This window comes from Microcebus murinus, chromosome 21, assembly GCF_040939455.1.
Source record: "Microcebus murinus isolate Inina chromosome 21, M.murinus_Inina_mat1.0, whole genome shotgun sequence".
Taxonomy (NCBI): Eukaryota; Metazoa; Chordata; class Mammalia; order Primates; family Cheirogaleidae; genus Microcebus; species Microcebus murinus.
The window spans coordinates 18380063-18396037 of NC_134124.1; positions in this window are offsets into that span (position 1 = coordinate 18380063).

Sequence of the window (15975 nt, forward strand, 5' to 3'; positions counted from 1 at the left end):
ATTTCAGCATATTTTGGGGACACAGATGTTTAGGTTACATATATTGCCTTTGTCCTATCCAAGTCAGAGCTTCAAGCTTGTCTATCCCCCAGACAATGTGCACTGTAGCCATTACTTGTGAATATATCCATCTCCTTCTGCCCTTCCCACCTGCCTGACACCTGATGAATGTTATTACTATATGTACACATAGTGTTGATCAATTAATACCAATTTGATGGTGAGTACATGTGGTGCTTGTTTTTCCATTCTTGTGATACTTCACTTAGTAGAATAGGTTCCAGCTCTATCCAGGATAATACAAAGATGTGCTAGATCACTACTGTTTTTCTCTGGCTGCATAGTAACCTATGGTATTACATATACCACACATTATTAATCCATTCATGTACTGATGGGCACTTGGGTTGTTTCCACATCTTTGCAATTGTTGAGTTGTGCTGCCATAAACATTCTGGTGCAGATGTCTTTTATATAGAATGTCTTTTTTTTCCTTTGGGTGATGCCCGGTAATGGGATTGCTGGATCAAATTGTAGTTCTACTTGTATCTCTTTGAGATATCTCCATATTACTTTACACAGAGGTTGTACTAGTTTGCAGTCCCACCAGCAGTGTATGAGTGTTCCTGTCCCTCAGCATCCATGCCAACATTTGTTGTTTTGGGAGTTTTTGATAAAAGCCATTGTCACTGGAGATAAGTGATATTTCATTGCGATTTTGATTTGCATTTCCCTGATGATTAGAGATGTTGAGTATTTTTTCATACGTTTGTTGGCCCATTAGTCTCTCATCTTTTGAACAGTTTCTGTTCATGTCCTTTGCCCACTTCTTAGTTGAGTTAATTTTTCTCTTGCTCATTTTTCTGAGTTCCAAATAAATTCTAGTTATCAGCCCTTTATCGGATGTGTAACATTCGAATATTCTCTCCCATCCTCTTCAGGGATCCTCAAACCTTTTAAACAGGGGACCAGTTCACTGTCCCTCAGACTGTTGGAGGGCCGGACTATAGTTTAAAAAAAACCATGAACAAATTTCTATGCATACTGCACATATTTTAGTTTGAAGTAAAAAAACAAACAGGCAAAAACACCTGCACATGGCCCGTGGGCCATAGTTTGAGGGCGCCTGCTCTAGGTTGTCTGTTGTTCTTGTGATAGTTTCCTTGGCTATGCAGAAGGTTTTTAATTTGATCAAGTCCCTTTAATTATTGTTGTTGTTGCTGTGATTGCTCTTTGGATCGTCTTCATAGTTTTTTGCAATGTTTTCTTCTAGAATCCTTATGGTTTCATGCTTCAGGTTTAAGTGTGTTATCTACTGTGAGTGCATTTTTGTGAGAAGTGCGGTTCCTATTTCAGTCCTCTACATTTGGCTATCCAATTTTCCCAGCACCATTTACTGAATAGGAATTCTTTTCTCCAGTGTATGTTTCGTCTGCTTTGTTAAAGATTATATGGATATATAAGGATGGTTGTATATCTGGCTTCTCAGTCCTGTTCCACTGGTCTATGTCCCTGTTCTTGTGCTAGTACCCTGCTGTTTTAGTTACTATAGCCTTGTACAATAGGCCTCTTTCACCACTTCTATTCAACATAGTGCTGGAAGTCCTAGCCAGAGCAATCAGACAACAGAAGGAAATCAAGGTCATCCAAATGGGGACAGAAGAGGTCAAACTATTGCTCTTTGCTGATGATATGATCTTATATCTAGAAGAAAATCCCAAAGATTCTGCCATGAAACTACTAGAATTGATAAACAAATTCATGGTAACTTACCTTGTTTAAGTGTACCATTAAAGAAAAAATCTATTACATTGTTATTTTACTGTTCCTTTTTTATGTTTGAATATGTTTTGATACACAAATACTTACCATTATGTTATAATTGCCTATAGTATTCAGTACAGTAACATGCTGAAAAGATTTGTTAGCCTATAAGTAACTAGTCTAGGTACATAGTAGGCTATACCATGTAGGTTTGTGTTTGTACTCTCTATGATGCTTACCCAATAATGAAATTGCCTTAATAGCACATTTCTCAGGCTATATGCTCATTGTTAAGTGATGTATGACTACAGTTATTTTAAGAAAGCTCAGTGAACAGCTATATAAAATACAGAAAAACAATTCAATGAAACCAGAAAAAGGATAAATGGCCAAAATGAAAAATTTAACAAAGATTAAATTATTAAAAATAAAACATAAATTCTGGGAGCTGAGAAACAGTATATGAAATGAAAAATGCAATAAAACATGGTAACATGTAATAAAAAATTGATAAAGCAGGGAAAGAATAAGTAAACTAAAAACTTATGTGAAAATATAGAGGATAGAAAATGATGTAAAGAAATGAAGAAAGCTCACAAAATTTATGAGACAGCATAAAAAGAGCAAATATCTGGGTTCTTGGAGGTTGTATAAGAGAAGAGGAAGACAAAGGGATAGAAAGATAATTTAATGAAATAGAAGAATTTCCAAATTTTGGAAAAGATATAAATATCCAGGTATAGGAAGATCAAATGTCTCCAAGCAGATTCAATCCAAAGAAGCCTAACCTAAGGCATTTTATAATCAAACTGTCCAAAGTAAAAGATAAAGAGAGGATGTGAAAAACAGCAAAAGAAAAGGAAGCATATCAGATGCAATGGAGTTCCAATATGGCAATCAGTGGATTTCTCAGCAGAAACTATATATTTCAGGTGAGAATGGGATGATATATTCAAAATGCTGCAGGAAAAAATCCAAGCAATAATATAGGATGTCCCAAAAGTCACCATACATAGGGAAAATGGGAAACTATAGGTAAATATACTTTACTTATAATCTGTTCATTACAAAATTTTACAAAATTTCCAAATCCTGTAAGAACCAAAGAATTCAAAGTTTGTAAAATTTTGTAATGAATAGTTTGTAAATAAAGGTACATTTAGCTACAACTTCCCATTTTCCCTATGTATGGCAACTATTGGAATAACGTATAATTTATCTGGCAAAGCTGTAATCAGAAATGAAGAAGAGATGATAAAAACTTTCCCAGTCAAACCACCAGACCTGTCTTACAAGAAATGCTAACAGGACTTCTTCAAGCTGAAAGGATAGGGTACTAATTAATAACACAAATACACATAAAAGTATAAAACTCATGACAAAAGTAAGTACACATTAAAATTAGAATCATATTGCATTAATGGTGTTTCATGTACTTATGTCTTTAGTATAAAAAGCTTCTGTACATCCAAGAAAACAATCACCAGAGTGAAGAGAAAACCTAGACATTGGGAGAGAATATTTGTAAACCATACATCTGATAAGCAATTGATAAAAAAAAAAAATAAGGAATTCAACTCCTTAGCAAAATAATAAAAGTTATGATTAAAAATGGACAAAGAACCTAAATAGACATTTCTCAAAAGAAGTTATACAAATGGCTAACAGATATATGAAAAAAAAATGTTCAACATCACTAATCAGAGAAATGGCAATGAAAACCAAAATGAAATATCACCTCACACCTGTTGGAATAGCTATTATTGAAAAGTCAAAAGATAAGTGTTGGTAAGGATGTGGGAAAATAGAGACCACTTGCCATAGTATTAATGGGAATGCAGATTAGTACTGCTATTATGAAAAATAGTATGGAAATTCCTCAATCACTTAAAAACAAAGCTATCATATGATTTAGCAATTCCAGTTTTAGGTATATATATTTCAACTGCAATGAAATCAGTATTTTGAAGAGAGATCTGCACTCCCATATTAATTGCAGCATTATTTGCAATAGCCAAGATATGGAATCAACCTATGTATTCATCAAGAAAAATGGATAGATAAAAAAAATATGGTATACACACAATGGAATAAAAGCCTTTAGGAAGGAAGGAACTGTCATTTGTGACAAGATGGATGAACCAGGAGGACATTATGCTAAGTGAAATAAGCCAGGCACAGAAATGCAAATATTGCATGATGTCATTTATATGTGGAATCTGAAATAAACCAAAGAAATAGAATGTCAAATGGTGGGGCATCAGGGTCTGGCAGGGGAAGGGTTGGAGAGATGTTGGTCAAAGGATACAAAATGTCAGGTAGGAGAAATAAGTTTAATAGATTTATTGCACTACATGGTGACTATAGTTATTAATAGTAACAATGTATTACATTCTTACCAATCGCTATGAGAGAAGATTTTGAGTAGTGTTACCCCCTAAAATGATAAATATTTGAGTTAAGGAATATGGTAATTAGTTTGGTTTGGCCATTCCACAGTGTAATATATGTTTTAAAATATCATGTTGTACATAATTTTAATTTATCAGCAAAAGGATTTAACAAAGTCTAAAAAATTTTAAAAGAAAAGTATTAAAATTTTAGAATTAATAAGCTAATATTAACAACTGCTTAATAAAAAATCAATTGTGTTTTCATATTGTAGCAACATAAGTAAATTTTTGAAATCAAAAATTTGATTTCAATATCTAGGAACAAATCTAATGGGAGATACACAAAACTCCTCAGAAAACTATTATATAAAACATTCCTGAGAGAAATTAAAGAACACTGAAAACCATGAAAAGGTATTTCACGTTTCATGAAAAGGTATTAAATATTCATGAATTAGATGTCTCAATATTTTGTAGATATAATTTCTTTGCCAGTTAATACATAGCTTCAGTATAATATCAATAAAAATCAGAGTTTTTTTTTTCTGTAGAAATTGATAGACTTTAAAGAACAACACAGAAGGTCCATATTATCATACATCAAGACAAATGAGCTATAAAAATTAAAACAGAATAGAATAGGTATGAGGTAGATAAATTGATTAGTGGAATAGCCTATAGAATCCTGAAACAAATGAATACATATTTAGTCACTTATTTAAAACAGGTGCCACTATTGATTAGTGGAAAGTGATAGTCTTGTCAACAAATGGGACCAGGACAATTGTCCTGAATATAAAGCTCATCCTCTACCTTAAATCGTAAAACAACATTCAATTTCTGATTGACTATAGACCTCAATATCAAAAATGAACAAGTTTTTAGAAAATATATAAGGATATATTCATATATATGTAGAGAGAGATAGATAACCTTCAGGTAGGTAGGCAAAGCATTCTTACACAGAACTCAAAGAACACTGACCATAGGAAATGAAGAATGATAAATCAGTCTTCATTACTATTTAGCTATACAATTTTTAAAGTTATCTTACTATTTGTGAAAGAATAAAATTGGAATTTGAAACCAGACATTGGAAATAAGTCAATTATTGTCTCTTCTATCACAACACATACTCTTCTTTCTCCTTCCCTTTCTCCTGACTGCCCAGAAAACAAAACAAAACAAACACAAAAAAGCTGTTTTGTACATCAAACATACTTGTCCTTTATTATATATCACTTGGCAACATTTTATAAGCAAAATCATGTTCATGTTTAGAAAGACAGTTGCATTACAGTTTGCTTAAATTCATGAGCTGTCTCAAACATATCCAGGTGATCAAGCTGACTTGACCAGCAGTGAGGTTCTGGATTATAATTTGCTTAAATTCATGGACTATCTCAGACTAACCCAGGTGATCACTGTGACTTGACCAACATTAAGATTCATAACATCCTTAATCCACAGGACTCCCAACAGGAACTTGATAATAAGTGGGAAAGGTCTTGTGAGTAGCAAAATAAGTAACACTCTAGTCTATAGAGGCCCCAAATCCAACCCAAGGCAGCGCCCAAACCATGGAGTGTGATGTGTAAGACTAGGAATTAGAATAGGTAAGGTATTAATAGCTAGGAATAGAGGCAGCAGGAGGAGGCCTGAAAAGTGTGGCAGAAAATCACATTTTCTCATAGTCTTGGGGAAGGAGAGCACCACATAGCTATAATGAGAGAAGGACATGTATTGCAGGGGAAATGACATGTCACTGTGGCATCAAAGAGAATGGGATGCTGAAGGAGAGTGGTCTCCTGCCTGGGCAGGGGGAATACAGTTGGCTGCAGATTTCGAGGGATCAGAGGATTAAATAGAGATAATGGATTAGGAAGGCATTTGTATAATCCTACTAACATTATACATTCAGGCAAAGATTTTGAGCAGGGGATTTATATTCCCAAATCTCACAATCTGATAACTCTAAAAACACAAAAATAATAAAATAAATGGATACCAGGAAGTCCCTTTTGGAGACCTTACTTAATTGTCTAAAAATACATGCTCATTGTTAAAAATTTAACAGGAAATTAATGTACAAAGAAAAGTAGATGATATTTACCCAATGTTCCAGCTGTGCCTCTTGGATAATCAACATTAAAAATTTGTTGTTTTTCCACTTATTCTTTTATTTATAATCAAGACATACCAAAATGTGCACATAAACCATTTAGTTTATAAAAATTGGATTATACTATAGTCATTGACCCAAAATTTGTTTTTGGGGTCAACACCTATAAAATAGTCATTAAAAATAGTAAATTAAAAAATAGTCATTATAAGTACTGATGATAGCAGCTGACATTTTTGAGCTTTTACTAAATTACTGATACTTTTCTAAAGACTTTATTGGCATTATCTCACTTAATCCTCACTGAAATCTTGTATAATACATACTATTATTTCCATTTTACAGATAAGGGAACTAGGACTTAGGTTAAATAATTTTCCTAGGGTCAGGTCACCCCAACTGGCAGGTAGTGAAGCCCAGCTCTGAATCTATGCAACTTGATTAATGGCTCATGCTCTGAAGTATTATACCAGAAGAACTGATTCTGTCAGCCAGATGGGAAAGGGATGAGAGCTGGAAGTGATTTTGCAACAGTGGAGTTACAAGAAAAAGACATCAAGAAAATTTCAGAGGCACAAATCTCTAAGGCCTGGTTATTCATTGGATGTGTGGACTGAGGGAGAGGAGAGGGTTGAACTTTCAGCTTTCTAGCCCTGATGTCTAGGTGATGGGTAGTGATATCAACCAAGAAGAGAAGTATGTGAATTGGGACCAGTCTGGGGCAGGTTCAATTCAGTAGGGGACTATAGAAGAGCCATCTCCCTGCACCGCTGCCAGCTTATGTACAAATATTAATAGAAACTTAGTGATGTGTGTAGGAGGAAGTTTCGTTCCCCCTCCCAGTACTTTCTCCCCTTCAAAAAGAAAATCATTTTATCTCCTGTTGAAATAGAAAAAAGAAAATACTTAACTCACTTCCCTTCTTGATTGTTCCGTTAAGATCTGCCCGTAACCCCTCTACCCCCGCAAACACACTTGGTGCCTGTTCTCAGTCTGAAACTCCTCTTCTGGCAGGTTTAGGTCTGACTTTAACCCAAGCACATCAGAGCTGTTGAAGCAGCCTGAAATGTTTGTACTACTTGGCATGTGAGTGGGAAGTTAAATATAATTTTGGATGTATGAGGGGGTTAGAAATCCCAATTTGGAATCAGCCCCAGGACTCCTTCTCCCATCTGATTTTACCAGGAGTATGTTAATATTTTGGATCTCATCTTCCTTCTGTGCTTTTCTGAACTTGATGGGGATAGAGAGATGATTAATTATTAGACTCAAAACCAAATAGAGGCACACTGAATTTAATGTTCTTATGGGACATTCCCATGGAAAGGATGTCCAATGATCATGTTTTATTTTTTTTTTTTTTTTTTTTTTTTGTTTTTTTTTTTTTTTTTTGAGACAGAGTCTCACTTTGTTGCCCAGGCTAGAGTGAGTGCCGTGGCATCAGCCTAGCTCACAGCAACCTCAAACTCCTGGGCTCAAGCAATCCTTCTGCCTCAGCCTCCCAAGTGGCTGGGACTACAGGCATGCGCCACCATGCCCGGCTAATTTTTTCTATATATATTAGTTGGCCAATTAATTTCTTTCTATTTATAGTAGAGACGGGGTCTCGCTCTTGCTCAGGCTGGTTTCGAACTCCTGACCTCAAGCAATCCGCCCGCCTCGGCCTCCCAGAGAGCTAGGATTACAGGCGTGAGCCACCGCGCCCGGCCTAATGTTTTAATACAAATGCCTAATGTGTTGGCCCATGAAAGAGTTAGAAATACAGTTCTCAAGTCCAAAAGAGATAGATGAACAGAGAGAGAGAGTGCAAGGAGAGATGATGAGGGGTCTAAAAATTCATGAATAAGTTATCTTAAATATATTCCCTGGGCCATGAGAAGACAGGGGAACTCTAGTGAATGCATATTTTGAAATGCACATACATACATTGATTTATGTTGAACTGACATCTACTGAAACTTACAGGTAATACAGCAATGGTTGATTATTATCTTTTTCTTTCTCCTGTACCATGAAACTTTCTCAGGGCTCATATAAATATATCTCATCATGGTACTTAGGCAAGTGGGAAGAGAAGGCATTGGTGCAGGTGTCTGAAAATAAATTGCTCTAATACTGCAGCTGTATTAAACTGTCATGAGCAATATTCCCATTGGGCCCATAGATAAAATACTGGCTTTAGACAATGCCTCATGTCTAGGTCTAGGTCCAGGACTCTAAATTATATCTGAGTTTAGCCAGTTGTTGCAGGGGTAAGATGGATGTCTGGGAATTAACTATGCCAACTGAGGACCTCCGAATGTTGACAGAGATGAAGCATGTTGATGGAAGGCTGCACTTCAGACTGATAATATTAAAAATGGATTAGTTGGAGAGACAGTGATTCTTGGTAGGATTAGGCCCAGGTTGATCATCCTGTTCTCCTTAAAAACAAGGGAGAAATCCCCAAGCTCTCCTAGTGGTACATAGAGATGATCATGTTAGACTGAACTAGAGGTGAGAAACATCACTTCTAGGCCTAGCTTTGTGACAATATATATGTATTCCCACCAAGTATGAGAGTTTGAAAATTATATGATTTCTGTAGAGACTTAGAGCTCTAATATGCTTGGCTTAAATTTTGTCTCATTATCAAATAAATAGGGATTTCAAAAGAAAAAAAAATTCTGTGGCTCATGCCTGTGATCCCAGCTCTGCCTGTAGTCACAGCTACTAGGGAGGCTGAGGAGGGAGGGTTAATTGAGCCTAGAAGTTCAAGGTTATAGTGAGCTATGATCCTGCCACTGCACTCCAGCCTGGGCAACAGAGCAAGTCTCTGTTTCTTAAGAAAAATAAAAAATAAAAAATCTTTGTTATATTTTGGGGCTGTCTTTTCTGTGAGGCTCAGTCTTATTTAGTCACATGAAACTCTATTATAAAATTTTGCAAATGTTATTTAACTGTGATCATGGTGCTATGGCTGCTTAGGAGAATATCTTTTTACCTAAGAGTTGTGTGCTAGAGAACTTAGGAATGAAAAGTTATGATTACTGCAACTTTCAATGTTCAAGGCTGAAAAGGTTTCTTTTATTTTTAATGTAAAATATGTTATATCTGCTACTGCTTTACAGCTTGCAAAGTAAAACTATCACTTTCACAAAGATTATCTTGTTGACCCTTGGCTTTCTAATGCACTCAGGATTAAATCTAAAATTCTTAAAATACCTAAAGGCTTTACACGATCTGGCCCCAGCCTCATTATTCAGTTTCCACTAGTGCTACTGCCACCTTTGATCAGGAAACTTCAGTCTTTTGGGATCTCCAACATATCATACCCTTTACTTCCTCTGAGTTTTTACAAATGTTCATTTTTAGCAACCCCACCCTTTGCCATCCAATTCTCATAGCCTTTGTGTAACTAACTCTTACAGTATTAGTCCACTCTTGCTTGGTTATACCAAAGTAACGACCCCAAATCTCAGTGGTTAATTAACACTAATAACATTAAGTGTCTCCATCTTGTTTTGACTTTTACAACGGCTTTCTAAGGACCCTGGTCAATGTACTCCCTTCACAGAGCTATCTCCTTCATCTGTAAAATGGGTTAATGATATCTACCCTTATTACATTGTAGATCTTCCCACTGCACTTAGATTATAGTCCAGACTCCTAAATACAGACTGTGTGACCTGCTGCCAGTCCAGAGCTCTGGCCTTATATAGAGAATCCCTTTCCTGCTTCTTGAATGTGTTACGACTACAGTCATCTCCTTCTGGTTCTTTGGAAGAACCCTACTGTCAGTGTCATATGATGATATTCCATGGATCCTAGGGTGTTTTTACCCCTGCTCCACAACTAACTAGTTCTTACCCTCCAGGCCCTCTGTTAAAACATCCTCTCTTGGAGAAGACTTTTGAGTCTCCTAATTTAAGAGTAATAGCTTCACTACTCCTAAGAACTCTCTGACATAGGAAGAAGCAGTAAGTTTAGTGGCTGACAATGAAGGCTTTGGAGTCAGGTTGCCTGGGTTTGAATCCCAGCTCTCAAGCTTATAGCAGTCCCTACCCCCATCCCTACAGAACACATTCCAAGACCCTCAGTGGATGTCCCACACCACAGACAGTATCAAACCCAATTTCCACCAATTGGAACATGTTTCTGTTTTTCACCCACAAATTTAATGGCTTTTCCATCTTAACTGAAAAGGTATGCACTGTGGCCATAATCTTTACAGTTTGAGGTGTGACAGCAAAACTAGCGCAAATTTCTTTTTCCTTCTCCACAATTTCAGAGATAAAAAAAAGATTCATTCTTACCATAGGTCTTAGCCACTTCAGTGCATACTTTTTTTTTTCTTCTCTTATTCAGAACTTTCACCTTTTCACTTAAAGGAAGCACTCTATGGCTTCTCTTTGGCATATCCAAATTGCCAGGAACACTATTCCCGTGCTTTGGGGCCATTATTGAATAAGGATTATTTGAACACAAATACTGTGATTCTGCAACAGTCAATCTGGTGACCAGGATGGCTACTGAGTGACAATGGGCAGTAGGGTCAAAACTGGGGATCTGTTGGACAAAGAGATGATTCATGTCCCAGGCAGGATGGAACAAAACAGTGCAAGGTGGCTGGAGATTTCATCACACTACTGAGAACAGTGTACACTTTAAAACTTATGAACTGTTTTTTTTTTTTTTTCCTGGTATTTTCCATCTAATGTTTTTTTTACCATGGTTTACTGTGGGTCACTGAAACCAGAGAAAGCAAAACCATGGATAAGGGGGGACGACTGTACTTACAAACTCAAGGCAACAGAAAGGGTAAAAAGATGCAATTTGGGGGTTAGCCTTCAGGTGTTCCTAGTGCTTACGCTGGTGTGGAGGGAACGGGTGTGGCAAGGTGGGCCCAGGGCTTGGCAGAGCTCCCAGAGCTGTAGCCCCGAAAGGATGTTTTTGGCAAATCTCTTGTCTATTCTCCCAGCCTTCGAGAAGATGAAAATCTGGAACTGAGGAATGCATAGTGTCTTAATGAAGATCTCTGGGGACGTACTCTATACCCACTGTGCCTGATTTAAAAACTATTAATACATTCTTTCTTCCTCCTTTCTAACTGCAGTCTCTCTTGCTTCACTTAACCCCATTTTGTCTGACAGTCCTACAGACAATCTGATCAACACACTGCTCCCAGAATGAGTCTCCCAGGCCCATGGCAAAGCTGCCAGGACCAGCATCGAGGGTGCAACATTATAGTCACGGCTAACCGAGAGAGGCGCTCCAGTGGCAAATAGCACTAAGCTACTTGGCTTTTTTTTTTTTTTTTTTTATTAACACTAGCATAGAAAGGTTGTCAGCAGAAAGCCCTTGTAATAACAGCCAACTGCTGCTAAGCGCTGAGCCCTTAATGAAACCCCATCCTCCTCCCCAGGGGGAGGGAAGAATTGTTGGTTTTCTCTCTCAATTATTTTTCCAGTCTATTAAATTGTCACACCCCCCGTGTCTCTGTGAGAGTTGGGTGTCACCATAGCTCATCTAGAGATAGGAAGAGTGCTGCCAGAGGAGACGTCTCCCGAGTCTGTTTCCCCACCACCGAAGGAAAGCAAGTGACGGTGGAAAAGCTCAGACGCAGCAGCAGTAGACATCCTGGAGAGATTTATGAGACACGCAACAAGCGGAACGAGAATGTTTGTGGCACTGGGTTATATAAAATATGCAATTTTAATCCACTAAGCAGTTTATCTTCTCACGCAGCTTAGTTTGCTGGGATAATTACCTTCCTGAGCAGTCCATGTCATGTACGAGGCAAAGTGTGTGGAAGATACAAAAATCCGTGTGTGCTGTTGGAAAATGTGGCAGAGGAAGGATTAACTCGAATGTTGGAAAACACGCTGTAGACAATGAATGCAGGAAGCGTGCTGAAAGTTTCTCTTCTGTCCTTAGCAGAAAATTGTTAAGCTTTACTTTCTCTTAAGCAGGCGTCCTCAAACTACGGCCCGTGGGCCACATGCCGCCCGCCTAGGACATTTATCCAGCCCGCTGGGTGTTTTTGCCACCACTGCCTGTCCTGCTTAGCAGCCGACTCATCCCGGGTCCACAGTGCGCACTCTCCAGCGGTCTGAGCAACAGTGAACTGGCCCCCTGTTTAAAAAGTTTGAGGACCCCTGCTAAGCATAAAAACAGCCAATGGAACCTTTACCATATTTTTAAGTACTGTGCTAAGTATTTTTCAAGAGCCACAGAGGTTCAGGGAGATCATATAATCTACCCAAAGATGGGCTGTTGAGGGTATGCCTGGGCTTAGATTTGAGCCTGAACCGTCTGCCCCAGAGCCTGGATCTTTTATTCCAGACATGAGCTTTCTGCGATCACTGCTTTCCAAGACCAACACCTTCACCAGTGTGTTAGACTGTTCCCCTCCTGCCCAATGCAGACACAGCTCTAGCAGTTCTCTCTGCTCTCCTGAAATCTCCTGATTTCCTTCTAATTATTAGATCTTTCCCACCAGCAGGCACAAATGCTGTAGCTTCTTTTATCTTAACCTCTGTTGGCATCATTTTTGCCCCCAGTTACCTCCTTGTTTCTCTGTCCACCTCTCCTTTATAGCAAAGCTGCTTGGGAGACTTATTTTTATACTTATTGTCTCCAATTCCTCTCTTCTAAATCTCTCCTGATCCCACTCCACTTAGGCTTTTATCCCGTGTCAAACACTATTTCTCTAACAGTCAGCTGCCATCTTCAAGGAGAAGTATCTCACAGCTTATTCCTGGGACTTCTTTTTTCTGTCAACACTCACTCCCTCGTGCCAATGACTCCAGAATTTCAATCAACAGCATGAAACCCTCCCTGACATCCATCTTCTTCATATCTTCACTTGGATGGCTAATAGCCACCTCAAACTCAACATGTCTCAAATGGATCTACTCAGCCAAATCCGATCCATCTGTAATTATCCACATCTTAGTTGATAGCAACTCCACCCTTCTAGTTGCTGAAGCCAAAACCATAAAGTCATTTTTGACTCTTCTATTTCTTTCATACTTCACATCTTACCATTCTGGAAATCTTACTGACTCCATCTCCACTGTATATCTAGACTCTTACTGCTACTCGCTTTCTACTGATACCACCTTGATCTATGTCAACATTATATTTTACCTGGATTATTGCAATTGCCTCCTCAGATGCCTGTTTCCCCACCCCTATATCCCACACCCTAGCCTTAATACATAAGCCAAATGATACTTTAAATTTGCTAGTAAGATCATGCCATTCCTTTGTTTAAAACACTGCAATCATTCTCCATTGAACTCAGAAACACAAAGTCCTTGTAAAAGTCTGTAAGGCCCTAGACAATATGTCCATTCCTCCCCCAGATCTCTGACCTTATCCATGAGTCATTCTGATCTAGATGTAATGTTCTCTTTGCTGGGTCTCCTGGTTTTTCTCTCTGCTTGGAACACTCTTTCTCCAGATACCCATATGGTTTGCTTCCTTTTCCTCTTTTGGGTCTTTGCTCAAATGGTTCTTTCTCAATGATGCCTTCTCTAACTACTATATTTTAAAAATTTCCTGCCCCATATGCATAATGTATTTTCCTTCCTTGTATTATTTTTTCTATACTATTTATTGTCCTTTTTATACTACATAATTTACTTACATATTTTGTTCACTGTCTGCTTCCCTTACTAGGATACAAATTCCTTGAAAACAGTTTTGCCTGTTTTCTTCACTGCTGTATCCTAGAGCTCAGAACAGTGCTGGAAACATTGCTAAGTGACCATTTGTTGAATTAATGAATAAACAAATGGATGAATAAGTCTTAATAGTCATTGCCTAGAAAGTGGTGGAAATAACATCATAGTCATAGATTGATCTTCCATGTGGGTTGATGTGCTGCCCTGCATTGGTATTAGAAACTGTTGTACAACCCTATAAATTATAATATTTATGTTTACTTATGAGATGCAGTAGTGTAGGGGTTATATGCATACTCCTGAAAGCAGATGACTTGGATATGGATTCTATTATACCTCTGGCACTCACTAGCACTTTGAATAAGTTTCTAAAACTTTTCATATCATTTTTTTCCTCATCAGCAAAATGGTAATAATAATCTTACCCAAGAGGGTTGTTGTAGAGGTTCATTAAGTCACTCTACACAAGTGCTTAGATCAGTGCCCGCCACAGGGCTTAAACCATCATTGTATAAATGATATTATAATAACAATGATAAAGATAACATTTCTATTTATCAAGAAAATTCAAAGAGACACTATGGAAGACTTTGAAAATGCTTCCACTTTTAAATCAACTTAAAATGTATGCTATATCCTATGAAATGTATCTTAGTGACATTATATTAAGGAGACATCTATCACAGAATGACCCATGAGTATAATAATTTTATAACAGCAACTAAAACGTTTCTGGAGCACTTACCAAGTGCTACGGCTGTTTGAGTCACTGTACATGTTTTTAAAGATAGAGAAACTGAGGACAGAGAAATTAATTAATTTCCCCAATATCATAAAGCTATTAAACGATGAAGCCAGAATACAAACCTGATGATTTGCATAGCTACTGTAGTAGAAGAAAAATGCTTTCACTGGAGATTACTAACATACAAAGGAATATATTCAATTCACTGCCTAATGAATTTGTGTTACTGAAAACAACCAGGATGGGTTACAAGTATATATCACATCATAGACACTCAGATATATCCTCTAAGATTTATAAGTTCAGTAGTTCTCAAAGTGTGGTTAGGATGCAATTCTCAAACAGTTGCAAGATAGGTCTTGAATAATTTTTCTTCTTAGTAACATAATGAAATTTGAAAAAGATTTAGAGTGAATGCAAGGTTATCACTGAAATTACGCCATTCCTCCTATGATACGCTTTCTAAGCAGGGAGGGAAAGGTCACAGTTACAACTACGATGTGAGAATTACAATAATTCTTAGCAGAGAATGATTACTGGTATGTAATTAATAGTTGTGATTACTGTAGCACTTACAAGACATGGTTATATAGTTACATCTATTTTTGAGGTTTCATCAAGATCTGGGCATATGCATGGGAAACTGTCACTTATTAGAGCAGCATGTGTTGTGTAGGTTACAGTAAAAGATAGGATTGAGACCTCCTGAACTAGATGGCTAGGTTTAAATTTGTGTACAAAATTGCCTAGTTAAGTCTGCTCTCTGCACTACGCAAGTTTGATATTTAATTGAAGAAACATTAAAAAAAAAAGTGCTGACTGTAATGCCAGTTCAGAGAAAAGAGAGCTCATAGCTGCTGGGTGATGGCCAGTGAAGAGTTTGTCATTAGGGTTTGTGCTAAACCCGGCCACAGTAAAAGGAATTGGTCTGCAGAGGGAGGCGAGGTGCCTTCATAGTCACAGGGCAAGAGTTAGTCACTCACTAAGATATTTCAGCCATACTTATGCCTTTAGCAAGCAGGAAGTCTAAGCCCAGATCTCTTCAAGCTCCTGGGAAGCCCCCATCCCTCCCCATTTTTCCCCACCATCCACATGCATCACCTATGATGACTGTCACCACAGTAAACCCAGGACTGCTTGGGAATCCATCATCCTCTGGCCACTAATAACCTACATGACTCTGTATATCACTGTTGCTGACCTTGGCTTCTACTACTTCCTCACATCTTGCAACCATCTCACTTCCTGTGGGATCCTCCCACAAATTCCCCACACCTTCGG